The sequence below is a fragment of the Callithrix jacchus genome, chromosome 15 (genome assembly GCF_049354715.1).
Source record: "Callithrix jacchus isolate 240 chromosome 15, calJac240_pri, whole genome shotgun sequence".
NCBI classification, from domain to species: Eukaryota; Metazoa; Chordata; class Mammalia; order Primates; family Cebidae; genus Callithrix; species Callithrix jacchus.
Genome location: NC_133516.1, coordinates 46,010,244 through 46,025,591, shown reverse-complemented (window position 1 = coordinate 46,025,591; position 15,348 = coordinate 46,010,244). Strand labels below are relative to the sequence as shown.

Genomic DNA, 15,348 nt, shown 5'->3' with positions numbered 1-15,348 from the left:
CATTTCATAGCCCATACAGGGACTTTAAGCAAAGAATTCTGTGGATCCCCAGAGTCCTGCAGAGTTCCTATATTTCCTAAATTTGGAGAGTACCCCTTGGGCTCCATTCAGGCCCAACTTCATTTAAACCCGCAAAGAGGGATTAACTGTACATAAAATATTCAGTATTTCCTATCGTTGGTGTTGTTATTGCAGAGGGGCTATAGCTGGTTAATCCTTCATTCACTGACAAGCACAAGAAACTTGATGAGTCCTGGAGTACCTGTTCTTCCAGCTGTTTTCCTTGGCCTGGTCAATCTCTTGTTGTTATCATGGCCTCCCCATGTAACTGGCCAAACCCAAGTGTCCCTTATATCAGGTTCGACTCAAACCTAGGATGGAATGGGAAGAACAGATTCAGCAGGTTCAATGGAAATTTTATTTATTGATTGCGATGGGGTCTCTATCGCACAGGCTGGAGTGCCACACTGTGAACACAGCTTGCTGCAGCCTCAACCTCCCCAGCTCAAACAGTCCTCTTGTCTTAGCCCCTCAAATAGGTGGCAGGCACATGCCACCATACTGGGCTAAAATTTTTTTTTTTTTTGGTAGAGATGGGGTTTTGCCATGTTGCCCAGGCGGGTCTCAAACTCCTGGGCTCAAGCAATCTACCTGCCTTGGCCTCCCAATGTACTGGGATTACAGGCATGAGCCACAGCGCCCCACCCTAAATGGAAAATTTAAGAACAGTCATAAATGAAAGAGAAAGGAAATCGGTTCAGAAATTAGATGGATCCTTACACTCAATAATTTTTTTGATTTCTCTGAGCCTCAGTTTTCTTATCTATCATAAGGGACCATAGTTATAACCTTGAAGGGTTACTGTAAGGGTTGAATTCGATTTGTATATGCAGTAAATGTCACCTACAAATCTGGCTTATAAATCATCTCCCCTCCCTTGTCTCTGTGGCTGAGAACGCCTGATAGCAATTATCTTAGTTAGAGATTCCCAAAGGATTGCAGCCTTCTGAGCTTCGGAGTGTCTGTGTATGATAGCACCTGGTGGCTCAGATTTGGCTCTGCCAAAGGATCCCTCCAGGAAGCATCTCCATGTTCCCCAGGCAGCTATCTCCAGCCACTGGCTGACTGTAACTTTCTTTCATTCCTGGTATTTCTTATTGCCAGAATATGTCTCCCCTCATCCCAGCTAGCTGAACCTCCTCTGTGTATCTTCATTTTGGCCACACTCCTAACAGCTCTTCCTTCCACAGCTGCCCCAGCTGTAATGAGTAGAGCAGAGAAGATGCTGCCAGCCCCCGACCCCCCCAGCAGGGCTCCATGTGCTCCATTTAAGGGAAGAGGAATGTGGTGCCTGACGGATGAGTCAGAGGCTGCTACCTCTCGGTGTGTGTGGAGCTGGCTGTGAGGTGCTGCCTGGCCCCCTCAGAGGAGGGGTGCTAAATAATTCACCAAGGCAGTCTGCTCTGACATCCATCTGGGCCTGTCCCCTGGTGACCCTGAGGATGCACCAGCGGGGCTCCTGCTTGCTGTGGCATCTCAGGGAGCTAGAAGAATAAACAGGCAGCCTGAAAACTGCCCTGGCTGTCAGGGTCTCCATGGGCTTGGGTTGGGTGGCCTGATTGGTGTCTGCTGATAGCCACTCAAATCAGATGCCCTCACTCTACAGAGCACAATTGATGATGTGCTTCCACTCAGACTTGATGAACATTTATTAAGCATCTGCTGTGTACTTGGCGATTTTACCTGCCTTACCTCATATAATTCAGAAAACCCATGTGGCAAAGATTCATAGGTGAGACTCAGAGAAAGACAGTGACTTGTCTGAATTCACACAGCTGATAAGAAGCAGGAACATAATTTGTCTTAGCCCACCTCCTGCCTGACACAGTGCCTGTTATCCAGAGGTCCCTGGCAACAGGGGGACCCTTTCTCCCTCTTCCAGACAATGGCTGTCTTGGTGGTTCAGACCCTTACATGTTAGTCCTAATACTACCAAGTTTTCTAAAAGGAAGTACATTGTGGCACATAACTAACCATTTTCTGCTGCTCATTTCAACTGTTTCAGGTTCCGATACCTGCTTCTTACAGTTTGGACTCTCCCAGTTTGGTCTGGGTCATCCACTGATCAAGATGGTGGCTGCAAGGCCATTTTAAAAATGATGGTCTTGTCCACTGAACTTCCTGCCCTGAGGAAAGGTGACAGTCTTCAGGCAGAATTCCCAGCCACCTCTCATAGCATTTGAGTTGGCCTAGGGGTGGAAGAGTGAAAGACAGACCTGTAGGAGGAGAATGATGGACAGACAAACAAGAAAGGGGCTTTTTCTCAACCTGGCAAGCCAGAAGGGCTTAGTTCTGCAGTTCTAGGAAGGTAACTTTTGCACAATCCATCACACAGAATTTACCTTCATGGCCACTCTCTCCTTATGATATGGACAGGAGGCAGGGAAGTGCTGGGCAGAAAAGGGTGTGGTCCCTGGTGAAGCCCTACACCCAAGCCTGAACGCCTGGCCCAAAGTGAGGATATGCATTCCTGTTTTCCCGCCCAAATGTTGCCTTTTCCAAAACTAACCTGGCCTGCCCCACCGCTCATCCTATACCCATAAAAGCCCCAGGCTCCACTGGCAGAGGAGCAGGGCAGAGAGGTGGAGTGGCAGAGAGGCAGGGAAAGAGAGAAGAGAAGGAGCTGAATGTCAGAGAGAATCTGCTTGATTTCAGAGGGATGGCTTTTTGGTGGGACCTCAGAGAAGAGTTTGGCCAGGAGTAACCAAACTCCAGAGAAGACTACCTTCCCACTCAATCTCCTTTCCCATTAAGAGCCACTTTCATTGGCAGTAAAATTCTCCACATTTACCATCTTCAATTCATTTGTGCAACCTGATTCCTCCTGGACACCAGACAAGGACCCAGGTACAGGCACAAGAGGCTGTCACACTGATCCTCCACTGGGCTACCACTTAAGCCATCCACAAATGGCAAAACTACAAGAGCACACTGTAACACATACCCTCTGAAGCTCTGGGGCTCATAGATGATCCCCAAACACTGCCACAGGTCTACAGGGAGTTCTGCTCCTGCGGGTTGCCCGGAAGTGCTTGTCCTGGCCTCTGAACCCACTCACCTGTGTGCTCCCCTTCCTGTGAGGGGATGAGAGCTGTGGGCTGAGTAAATGAGCCAACCCCTTCATGAGTCCCGCAAAGGAGTTAAGGGAACTATCCCGTTTCACTAGCTGCAGAGATCACCCTAGCATGATAAGGGCAGATCTATGATTACTGTTTGGCAGATAATAGTACCTTACCCCTACTCAGCGCTCCTGGAGTATTTGACACAATACAAAGTGCTTTGTGAAGATATTGCAGTTGTCACCATCATTCACGCTTTTCAGAGGAGGATTCTGAAGAGCAGAGAGGTTAAATAACTTGTCCAATATCACACAGACAGCAAGAGCCATAGCCCAAGAATCAAATACAGACTTCTTAATTCTAATACCTGGGTGAATTCCATTTTAGCAGGACTTTCTTTCAGATCAATGTAAGTAAGATGTCCTTTATAACAAGTTATTTATAGGTCTTGTGGAATATTTAAGTGTAGAAGGAACAGAGCTAGAATCCAGTTCAACGGTTTGAGGGATATGTATGCTGTAGCTGCATTCCTCATTCTCTTTTTTTCTGTCAGTCACCTGGCTGGTCATATTCACAGGTGTAACAGTGTCCCTGTGCTGTGATTATCTTGGGTTAGTAATTGTCATAACCGTGGGTAAGGAACATCACCTGTGGCAGTTTATGGTTGGCTATGGTGTACACAGGATAGACTGTGGGCTATGGGAATTTCTTCATTCATTTCTTTATTCAATGAATAGTAGGTCTTTTGTTGAGGGCCTACTATGTGCCAGGCATTTTTCTGGGCCCTGGGGATAGAGGGCTGAATAAAACTGACATAAAGCAGCATAAACAAGTAAAACATATAATGATCTAAGTGTGCTAAGTGTTAGGCATCAACTTCCAGTATGGCAGTGTGAGGAGCATGGTAGACTCTTTAGTCAGCAAAACAATCATTTGCTGAAAATTATTTTAAAATATAAGCAAGCATTTAAGGTTTCTGGAAATTGTCCCAAGGGTATATAGCAAATGGAAAAACACAAGAAAATCAAAATCTTATTAAGGACAGTGCGAGTCTGTGACGTTTTAACCATGACTCTCTCATCTCCATGTATCCTTGCCACATACTGCCCCTTGCTCCCCTCCATACACAACACAGATCAGTGTGATGGAAACTCTAGGTATTTAGCCAAATAGATGGGGCTCTTTCTCCACCTAGCTCCTAGTCCAGGGCTATGCTTTCACCCGGGGAGGGGCAGCCTCAAAGACTGGCAACACCCTACCCTTGCAAAGGAGCCCAGCTTTCATCAGATTAGACTGTGGAATAATTTATACCAAAAGGAATTGTGAAAACAATAGAACAATCAGCTGGCAATTAGTAGAAGTTAACAGTTGGGTGTGATACCAATAGGAAAACTGGGCTCAGGCTCTCGAAGGAGCAACATCAGAAGCTGCACACTGCCAGGAAAAGACTTCACTCAACTCGTCTACCCAGTTGCTAGACAAATAAACAAACAACAACAAAAAGCTCCAGGAGAGGTACGGGGTGATAATGCACAGTCAGTATCCAGAATTGCTATAATACAGTTCTCAATGTCCGGTTTTCAACAAAATGCTTTGAGACATGCAAAGAAACAAAAAAGTATGACCTATACACAGGAAGAAAACTGCCTGTGAGAGGGTCCAAATGTTGGAGCTAGCAGGCAGAGACTTTAAAGCAACAGTTATAAATGTGTTCAAGGAACTACATGAAACTGTCTAAACAATTAAAGGAAGGCATGATGACAGCATCTCATCAAGTAAAGAATATCAATGAAGAGAAATTGTTAGAAAAGAATTATAAAAATGAAAATTTTCAGTTGAAAGTATAATAACCGAAATGAAAAATTCACTTGAGGGATTCAACAGTAGATTTAATCCAGTAGAAGAAAAAATTGGCAAATTTGAAGGTAGGTCAGTAAACGTTGTGTACTCTGAAGAACAGAGAAAAGAGAGTGAAAATAAACGAACAGCACTTCTAAGAAATGTGGGATACCATTAAACACACCTGCATGTGCTTACTGAGACCAGTAGGAGAGAAGAGAGAAAAAGGAGCAGAAAAAATATTTGAGGAAATAACGGTAGAAGACTTCCTAAATCTCATGAAAAATATTAGTCTACACATCAAAGAAGCCAAAGTACTCCGAGAAGGTAAGCTAAAAGAAATTCATACTCAAACACCTCATAATCAAAATGTTGAAAGACAAACAGAAAATCTAGAAAACAGCAAGAGAAAACAACTCATCATGTACAAGGGAACCGCAGTTGATTTTGTAGTTCTGGCAGAGACCTAGAAGAATGCTGTTAAAAAGCAGAACTGAAGTACAAGGGAAAAAATAGGTAAATGAACTTTATCAGAATTAAAAAACCTTTATGTTTCAAAGACACATGTCCCTTATTAGATATATGATTTGTAACTGTTTTTTCCCATCATGTGGTGTATATTCTCAAAGAAAGAGAGATACCCCACATGATGGGAGAAAATCATACCCCACATGATGGGAGAAAATAGTTATTAATCATATATCTAATAAGGGACATGTTCCCAGAATATACAAGGAACTTTTACAAGTCACTAGTTTTAAAACATATATGCCCAATTTTTAAAAAACTTGAATATACATTTCTCTGCAGAAGGTATGCAGATAGACAACACACATATGAAAAGACGTTTAACATTATTAGCCATTAAGCAAATGCACATCAAAACCACTGTGAGATACTACTTCATACTCGATAGGATGACTATAATAAAAAAGACAATAACAAGCTTTGGTGAAGATATAAAGACATGGGAACCTTCAGATATCACTAGTGAGAATATGAAATTGGGGTAGCACTTTGAAAAATTGCTTGGTTTTTCTCTGAAATGTTAAACGTAGAGTTATATGACCCAGCAATCCCACTACTAGATATGTGTCCAGGAAAAAGTAAATATGCACCCCTCAAAAACTTACACATGAATGTTCATAGTATCATTATTCATAACAATAAAGAGTGGAAACAAACCAAATATTCATCAACTGATGAATAGATGAATACGATGTATATCAGTACAGTGAAATATTACTCCACCATTAAAAAAATGAAATTCTGATATAAGCTACAGGATGAACCAAAAATATAGTAAGTAAAAGAAGCCAGGCACCAAGGGACACATATTATATGATTCCACTAATATAAAATGTGAATAACAGAAAATAGAGTGTTTGCCTAAGCCTGGAGCAGTGGGGCAAGTGGGGAGTAACGACTGCTTACTAGAGGCTTTCTTTTTGGGTTGAAGAAAGTTTTAAAGTTAGATTGTGGTGATAGTTGTACAACCCTATGAATATACTTAAATGAATGAACTGTATGGTACATTAGTTATGCCTCAATATAACTCTTCTTAAAAGAATCTAAGGAGAAAAATAAAGTAGGGAACGGTTTGGTCACATTAGGAAGATGTGGGAGGGATGACAATCTCAGATAGGATGGAAAGACCTAGACCTCATCAAGGTGACATTAGATTTGAAATGGTGACAGAGCAAGCCACATGACTGTCTGCAGAAGGAAGTATTTCAGACAAGTGCAAAGACCAGGAGGCACACATCTGCCTGGCATGTTTGAAAGCCAGTTTTCATGTGACAGGAAGGGAGAGAATAACAGGAGCTAGTGTCAGAGAAGCAATAGGACCTAGGTCTCCAGGGACTTATTCTGAGATAAGCAGCGTCGCCAATGTAGTCTTGAGCAGAAGCGTGGCATGCTCTAATGTTTGTTTTCAGAGAATCATCATGACTGCAGTTTTGTGAACAGACTGAAGGGGAGGAATACTAAACCAGATAGGAGGCAAAAGTTGATGGTGACTTGGAACTTCATCCAGGAGAGAGATGGCAGTGGCATGGACCAGTGTGATAATAGTGAAGGTGGAGGAAAGATGTTGGATCCTGTGTATATGTTGACAGTAGAGCTAACAGGATTTGCCAAGGGCTGGAAAATTTTCAGTCAAGGACCAGAGAGTAAATGTATTAGGCTTTGCAGGTTCTACATTCTCTGTTACAATGACTCAACCCTGCCATTGTGGCATGAATGCTGCCATAGATAGCACGTAACGAATGGGTCATGATTGTGTTCCAATAAAACTATTTGTGTAAACCTGAAGCAAACCAAATTTGGCCTGTGAGATATAGTTTGTCAACCTCCTCTGGATTAGATGTGGTGGTGAAGGATGGCTCAAAGGTATTTATTCTCATCCATTGGGAATATGGAGTTGCCATTCATTGAGATAGCAAAGATTACAAATGGAACAGATTGTGGGGGATATGGTGTGGATTCAACTGAGAATTAAGAGATAGAGATGTGTGACATAGGCAGGTGGTCTTGAGATCATGGAAAAGACCTGACCTTGAGTCACCAGCCTAAAGGTGTGTTTAAGACCCTAGCCCAGACCAGAGAAGCAAATGTAGATATCCTGGAGTCCCAGGAGTGAGCTGTGGGTTCTCCAGCATTAAGCTGTTAAGGAGATGAGATGAGCAAGAGCCAGCAAAAGAGCCTGAGAAGGAGCAGCCAGAGGGTTGGAGTGAAAGCAGGAGAATGTGACATCCTGGAACAAAGCTAAGAAGTGTTTCAGCAAGCTGAACTCCATCCTTTCCTTTCCCACTCGCAAGAGTATGTTGAAATGCAAATGAACACAGAGATATTCTTACAGGAATAATCCTGAATTTCCTCTAACTTCTACATTAGAAGAATCATTGTCAGGCTTTTTATTCATTTAAGAAATGTTCATTAGCTGTCAGGCCACAAAGCAGTAGGCCCTTTGAATAGAATGGTGAGCCACAAAAGGTGTGTGGTCTCTGCTCATAGGCCGAATAGAGTCTGGTTAGTAAGAGAGAGAAGTTAATCACATAATCGTTAACATTGACCAAGGATGGCTCATAATAACTAACCCAGGATGTAGAACTGTGAACCAGAATGAGAGTTCTAAGGAAAGGACATACATCTAAGAGAGCAACGCTATGTACTCTTCCTTGGTACAAAGGAATTGATCTAATCTGGTGGCCCAGGGAAACTTCTGTATTTTTCTGTTTTTAATAATACGTTCTTTCTCACACTTCATACCCTAATGGGAACACACCTGGTGTTTTTTTTTTTCTTTTAGAGGAAAGTTGTGATCCTCTGAATTAAAGGAAGGAATATAGGCATTGTCATCATACCCAAGACCAAACTTCAGCTGTAGACCCCAATATCATTCTTTTATCCTCTTTGGACCTCTGCGTCTTCCTTCATATGATAGGGGATAATAAATGCTACATTTTTGGATTTTGGTGAGGACCAAATGAGATGAAGTATGCAAAATGTCTGGTATATCCAGTCCTCCTCATTTTCTTAGAAAAGCAATATGTGAGTTTGTACATCTGTGACATTTCATAATAATAATTTTTCTTGAGCAGATCTTTGTTGCCAGTTTGCTACTTTATGAGGCGGAGAGTTTTTAGCCTTTTTCTAGGACATCATCCGTTTTGCCAATGTTCTCTTCCAAGAGAAATGTGTAGGAACCTGAGTGTCTGTATTTAGGAAATACTGAAAAACCAAAGCATCCCTGTACAGTTCTTTGTTGTTCTCCTGGTCCTTTACATAAAGAAAATTCAGGTTTCAATTCAGGTGTTTAATGAAAATTAGTAGTTCCCAAAACCTGCCATAATAAATGCAGCTTTCTTTGTCTAAGAAAAACCATTTGCTAGCACATCATGTCAGTTTAGCAATATTTTCATAGAAATGTGCAACGGTATGCCTGGTGAAATCATTGATGCAATCCTTAATCGTTTTGGGGAGAGGGAGCAAAATCTTTAGCACTCTTTCATTTTGATGTGCATAGTCTAGCCTGTCCATATTTCTCATTTTAATTAATGTAATTAAAAGAGGATAAAAGGCTGTGTTAAAATTTTGTGTGTTAGATTATTGGGATCATGAATAATTAAAATGTATGAAATGTGACAGATTCCTAAGATGATAGGGAAAAAGGAAGGCCCCTTTTCTGAATTTAAAGTGTACCAAATGATTTTTCACAAGATTTAGAAATGTCCATGGATAAGAAGCATTTATGATATGGTATCTTCACAAATGGACAAGACAGAAGGCTTGAGGGGGTGCTTGTCCTTATGTTATCATGAACAATTTTATCATTTTTGTTTGCAGCTCTCCTTCCTGTTGCCTTCTTTGGAAACCAAGTGGAGAATAATATTGATTTAACATGTACTATATGCTAGGTACTCTACAAAGTACTTTCTATACCTCAGTTCATCTAACCTTACCAAAGCCTTTGATAAAGTGATATCTCCATTTTATAGATGGTGAAACTGAGGCTTAGAGGTGAGGTAACTGTCATCTGCTAGGTCATGCTGCTAGGAGGTAATAGAACGAGATTTGAATTCAGGTCTTGTTGCTGGACTTATTCAATGACAATACTCTGTCTGTTGCAGGAGGCAGATTATAAGTATGGATTAGAAAGTGGGTAGAAACTGTGGAGGATAACTCTTTTGAGCATTTCTTTTTTACGAATGCAGCTCCACCTTTGTGTGTGCCTCATGCATCTTTACCTACATTACAGAAGCTTCACGTATTTCAAACATTTATTTTCTATATGGTTACTCAGGTTACATGTTGTTGCTTGAAAGTTAATTAAAATATGCAATATTTTCTTTTTCTCCCTTCTAAGGTAAAACAGATGCAACTTTGATCTCTCATATTCATTTAGGACTATCAGTTTTTTAAATGTTAAGCATCTCTTTGTTTAAAGACATTAGGGTTTAGTAGATTGCATTTTGTTTTGTTTAATATCTTTTCATAGCACAAATTAAAATGGACATCTGTGGCAGACATTACTGGAGTTCTCCATTGTTTTTGCTGTTCTTTGTGAGCATACAGTTCCCAGCCTCCTTGCAGCTGGGTGAAGTCATGGGACTAGTTTGACCACTAGAAATGATATCATTCATCCCTAAGCTGAGGTACCTAATAGCCTCTAGTTCTCTCCTCTGTGTTGTGGTAACCGGGAAATTATTGGCTGAGATCACAGAGGCACAAGAAGGAAGCAGAGCAGATCCCTGAGTCACTACTTAGAATAGAGTATCTGGAAAGCCTCTGGGCCTCCAACTGACTTTGCCTGAGAGAGAAATCAAACTTTCTTGTGGTAAGCCATTGACATTTAGGATCGTATGTTACTGCATCATCACCTATGCTAGACTGACTTACATGACAATTCTTTTTCAACCTCCTCTCCCACATTTACCTTATTGGACTTTGAAATCTAAATGTCTGGATTACTCTTGAATAAAATATTTAAAAGCATGCACACATACAGATGTACACATTTGAAAAAGTAAACTTAAATAAACCTTATTAGATAAGTGGTTTGAAACTTTGGTAATATCCCTTACAGCAATTAGAATTTCTCAATAGAAGGACCAGAAGGTAATAATCTAAAGGAGCTAGGATGAGTGATGTCTACATTTTTAAAGTTCTCCCAAAACGGAAACACTATCATTTCCCTGAGTGAGCCATATCAGTTCTTATCTCAGTATTCAAAAATCTTCCTTAGGTTCCAGGAAGATTTTAAATGACCTAAAGAGGGATTTAGGACCCTTTTTTGGAGGGCCTTCTTTTCCTTCTTATTTTACACCTATAGAAACAGAAATTTAAAACTTTTTTATTGCAGCCTTCCTCATTATAGCCTTTCATCCAGGAGGCCACCACCCTTGCTGTCACTTACCCTTCCCTTCTGTAACCTGACCAAGGAAAGATGTACTTGACCTTTCCCCGTAATCCTCTAACAAGATCCTGCCTAAAGCTGGCTAGAATGGAAAGACGATTTGATATTCCAGCATGTATGAAGCTGCCTCTTTGTTATTACCTGCCAGTGTCATGTTGGTGCTGCTTTGCTGGCTTGTGTCCATGTAGATGTTTTTTAATTCTGCATTTGTGTTTATAATTTTCCTTCCTATTTATGTTTTCCTCCTTCCGTGGAATACCTTCTCTAGCAGCTAAAATTTGACCCTAGTCAAATTTTTTTGTACTCTGGATTTTGTGTCATGCTTAGTAAGGCCTTCCCCCCGCTATCAAATTGTTTTTTAATTCCAAAAAAGTAAAAGCGTTTTTGACCGTGGGCCTGACCCACATCGTACTTCTCCTGATTCCAGCTCACCTCTGCCACAATTAATTTTGTCTGTTTTGTCCTTTCTCCTATATACAGTATGCAATTACGGTCATTTTTATAACTCTCTTATCGTTCCACCTAAATAGAAAGTTCTGAAGGTCAGCAGTTGCATCCTTGTTTCCTGACAAGTGTCCTCCACTTCACAAATCCCTAATAAACACTTGGTTGAATTTCTTACATGTATTGCCTGTTCTTCCCTGCTCTTACCCCCATGAAGTTTGCTGTCATGAATGTGAAATTTCACTCTTTTTTAGAAAAACAATATGAATTTTGTTCCTATTTACCAGGTCTCTAAAATTTCCAAAGTAGTTTTTGTCTCACCTTGTCTAATACCTAACAGTATATTTTCTAAAAATCCTGATTAGAACGGTCTCCAGGATGAACATAATGATCACGAGGAATTAACGATCTGTGGATTTTATAATTTTACCATTCTGTGTAAAGTGTGATGTGTAGATATCCAGCTTTCTCATCACCAAGCTGAGCTCACAGAGCATGTGCTGGCAGGAGAACTCGGGCAGTGTGCTTTTGTGCCGTCCCTCTCTTGAATGCAATTAGGCCTTTGAGGACTGTGCATGCCCCCTACCGTAACACACATCCCATTCTATTCTAATTGCCTTCTTAATTATTTTCTCTGTCTTTGCCAAGCTCTTTTAAGGCAGGATCCATGTGTATCTTGGTCACCATGTTGTCCCCAAAGCCTAGCATAGTGACTGGCAAATAGTAGGAGCTCATTTAATGAGTGAATGGATATATGAATGAATGGATAAAGCATGTATTCATCCCAAAAATAGTAGGAGCTCATTTAATGAGTGAATGGATATATGAATGAATGGATAAAGCATGTATTCATCCCAAAAATATAGTTGTTTTGTCCTGGTATATAATTTCAGAAGGGGAGGCCCACCTTTTGGTCATTTTTACTGCTTTCTTTCCTAGATTCAAGCAATTTGAAGCATTGGTGTTGTACCATATGGAAAATGGCTTATCGGTGGCTCACCCACAGTAGATGGAACTTTGAGATGTGCCCTAGGAGTAAAGATGATTTTTGCAGTCTTCCCTTTCCTGCTTTCACCCACCTTTTGAATTTTAACTAGTCAGTTCACTAATTTGTGTTGAAGTTAATGGTGGAAGCATGATTGCTTCTATTAATATTACTAATAGCTAACATTTATTGAGTGTTTGCTATGTGCTAGGCTCAGTGTTAAATGTTTCACATTAATTCTCATTGGAATCCCCAACAGCCCCAGGAAGGTAGGCACTATCATTATGCCCTGTGTTATAGGTACGGACCTCAGGCCTCAAGTCATAGAGCTAGCAAGGGTCAGAGCCAGTGTCTGACTCTAGGCAATCCGTTTTAGATTCCATATTATATCGTTGATTCTTATGAAGTTGGTAGTCATGTGTCTCATCTGTTCCAGGTGAAGATTAATCTATGTTCCAACTGACTTCTTGTGTCATCATTGATCACTTGTGAATTGCCTCTCATATGACCATGCTGATCATGAGTAGCTGAGAGAGTAGTGTACCCATTTTCAGAGGAAGAAACAGGCATGGAAAGTTGAAATGACTTGTTTGTGGCTGCACTGGGTTAGAATGTCACTGCTTCCACTTGGCCATTGGGGGCCCCAAACTGTTAGATTTCTTAATGGACATTTTGAAGGATATTGAGGTCTGGGGAATTCATCTGCCTCTCCACACGCTAAGTTCTATGTGACAGAAACTGAAGGCTGAATATATTCATTTGCTTGTATTCTGTTTCTCTTAGTGGGAAGTTATTCTAGGTCTCATGATTTTCACCATGAAAGGTCTTCTGGGAACTAGAGTGAAGCATTCTGAAAGAAGTTATTAAGCATTATTAATACAATTACATACAACAAAAGACATAATTTAACTTCCCCACATCCAACAAAGAAATTCATTTGAAGCTTCAGGAACTCCAGCTGGAAGGGCAGAGCTCATCAGAGTGGGTTCCCCAGGCGGGGGAATGTGGGCAAGGAGCCATGCTAGCTGCTTTGTCCTTGGGGACACTTCCATGCATGATGGAATATTCCTCCCTCCCAGCCTCCCCAACCTTTCCCTCACCCTTCACTTTCGCCTGCAGTGCTTCCTTATCACAGGCATAGAGTCCAGAATATTGGCTGGCTCTTACCTCTCACCTGACTCAGGATACTGCTCAGGTAGTGTTGAAGGAATATTGATTTTAAACAATTAAACATGACCATGGAAATACTCAGATGATAGAAACAGTGATCAGCCTAGTGATTGGAATGCCTCAGTGAATTTTTCTGAGCTCATTCAAAATATCAGAAATAGCTATTGGGTGTGTGACATTGTGTTAATCTTCACTATAGTTCTAGTCAGTATTTTACTTTCTTTAGTTGCACTAGCCCATAAGGTCCTCGAAAGCAGAGACTGTGTTTACACTCAGTCTTTAGAGCTGTGCATGGCATAGAGTATGTGCTCAGTAAATATTTAATGGTGCAGATGAGGTTATTGAAGGTCCCACAAGTTAAGTTACTTGCCTAAGATGGCATTGCTAGCAGGAAGGAAAGGCAGGATTTCAACCCAGGGCTCTCCAAATGTATAGATTTCTTTCTTTCAGATTGCTTGGTTGGGCTGCCTATTGGCGTAGAAAAAATGGAGATTGGAGACCCCAGAGGTATTCAACAAAAGCTCTATCTGAGGTCTAGGAAATGCAGGTTCTGACCCATCCTTGCTGAAATCCTGGTGTGACTTTAGAAAAGTCCTTTCTCCACTTACATCTCCGTTTTCTCATCTGTAAAATGAGGAGATGGAAGCAATGCTCTCTGAGGGTCTAAGGGTCTTCAGATGCCCCTGGGAAGGTTTATGCTTTGTCTTCTTCTGCATGCACTTGCAATTGGGGTAGGGGTTAGAAGGCAGGTGACTAACTCACCACCCAAGCACATGAGGAAAGAAGTCACTTGTGCTTTATTTCAAGGTGCACAAAAACTCAAAGGTGACATAGTCTCAGGCCAAATAAACAGGCAACACCCCAAAGTGAAAGTTGAAGAGAGAAGAGTGAGAGAGAAAAAAGAGAGATGCATTTGAAGGCTTGACACAGCTTTTAATTTAAAAAATACTCTGATTCCACTCCTAGGTTAGCATAGCATATAATCTGAAACAGGCGCTCAGGTTGGTAATTGTGCCCAGATTTGATCCCTGGCACATAAGAGCACAGCTTTTAAGAAGGAAAAAATAGACATGTGTCTTTAAAGCCTCTCTTCTTATATGTGATCTTTTTCGTGCTCATTTGGACGTTGCGTAGCTGGGCCTCTGCATCCTGCAAAGGCTTTCTTCCCCTCTCCCTGGCTTGGGGATTATTGATTTGGAAGGCAAGGCTAATTTACATGTAAATAAACCTCAGTGCTGGGCAGCGGGAAGGGACGTCCAGATGCCGTGACTGACTTGCTGACATCACAGCTTCATTAGCATGCGGAGGATGCAAGCACTGCAACAGCGACTTCTCAGGCACCACCAGCAGCGCCGCCGACAGTTATTATTATTTTTTGACCGAGCAGCACATTTCCTGGTTCAGTGGCTTGGGCTCTGCGAGCAGCTGACTAGTCGCCCCAGGTCTGGCTCAGGATCAGCTGGTGACGCTGAGGCTGGGGTCTGTGACTTCTTCCTTCAGACTCTCGTGAAGAAGGGGTGTTAAGAGGAAACTGGGGGTTCTCGGGAAGGGGACTCGAGCACTCAGGCTGGTCCAGAGGAAGAGTAGAAGTCACACTTTTTTTTCCCTGCTTGGTGAATTCCCCAGCAGGGTCTGGGTCCAGCAGTGCTGTTTTCCCCGAGGGAATGCGGAGCATCTCGGCTTGAGTCTGCTGCCAGCTACAGGAAGGGTTCAGACTGAAAAGGGGGTTTGAGGAGACGATGCTTTGCCTGCTTGAGGTACTGCTTGCGTTCTTAGAAGTCAGACCCAGGGAGAAAGTGAACTGTGACAATTGACAAGCTCCAAGGGTCTGGCAGAAGCTTCCTCTGAGACTGGGCATTTCATCCTCCCTGGAG

General features: G+C 41.8%; 1 protein-coding gene across 5 annotated transcripts in view; it reads left to right on the top strand.

Annotated features, from left to right (window-relative positions):
- The window catches only part of PRICKLE2 (prickle planar cell polarity protein 2), a 369,301-nt gene that overhangs the window by 215,619 nt on the left and 138,334 nt on the right, over positions 1–15,348 (top strand). The window contains exon 2 of one of the 5 annotated variants that reach the window (XM_002758524.7): positions 1–15,348. This exon is cut by the window's left edge and continues 13,764 nt beyond it. The exons of the other annotated variants lie outside the window; for them this stretch is intronic. The gene's annotated coding sequence lies outside the window, so the exon portion shown is untranslated. 5 annotated transcript variants of the gene reach the window in all.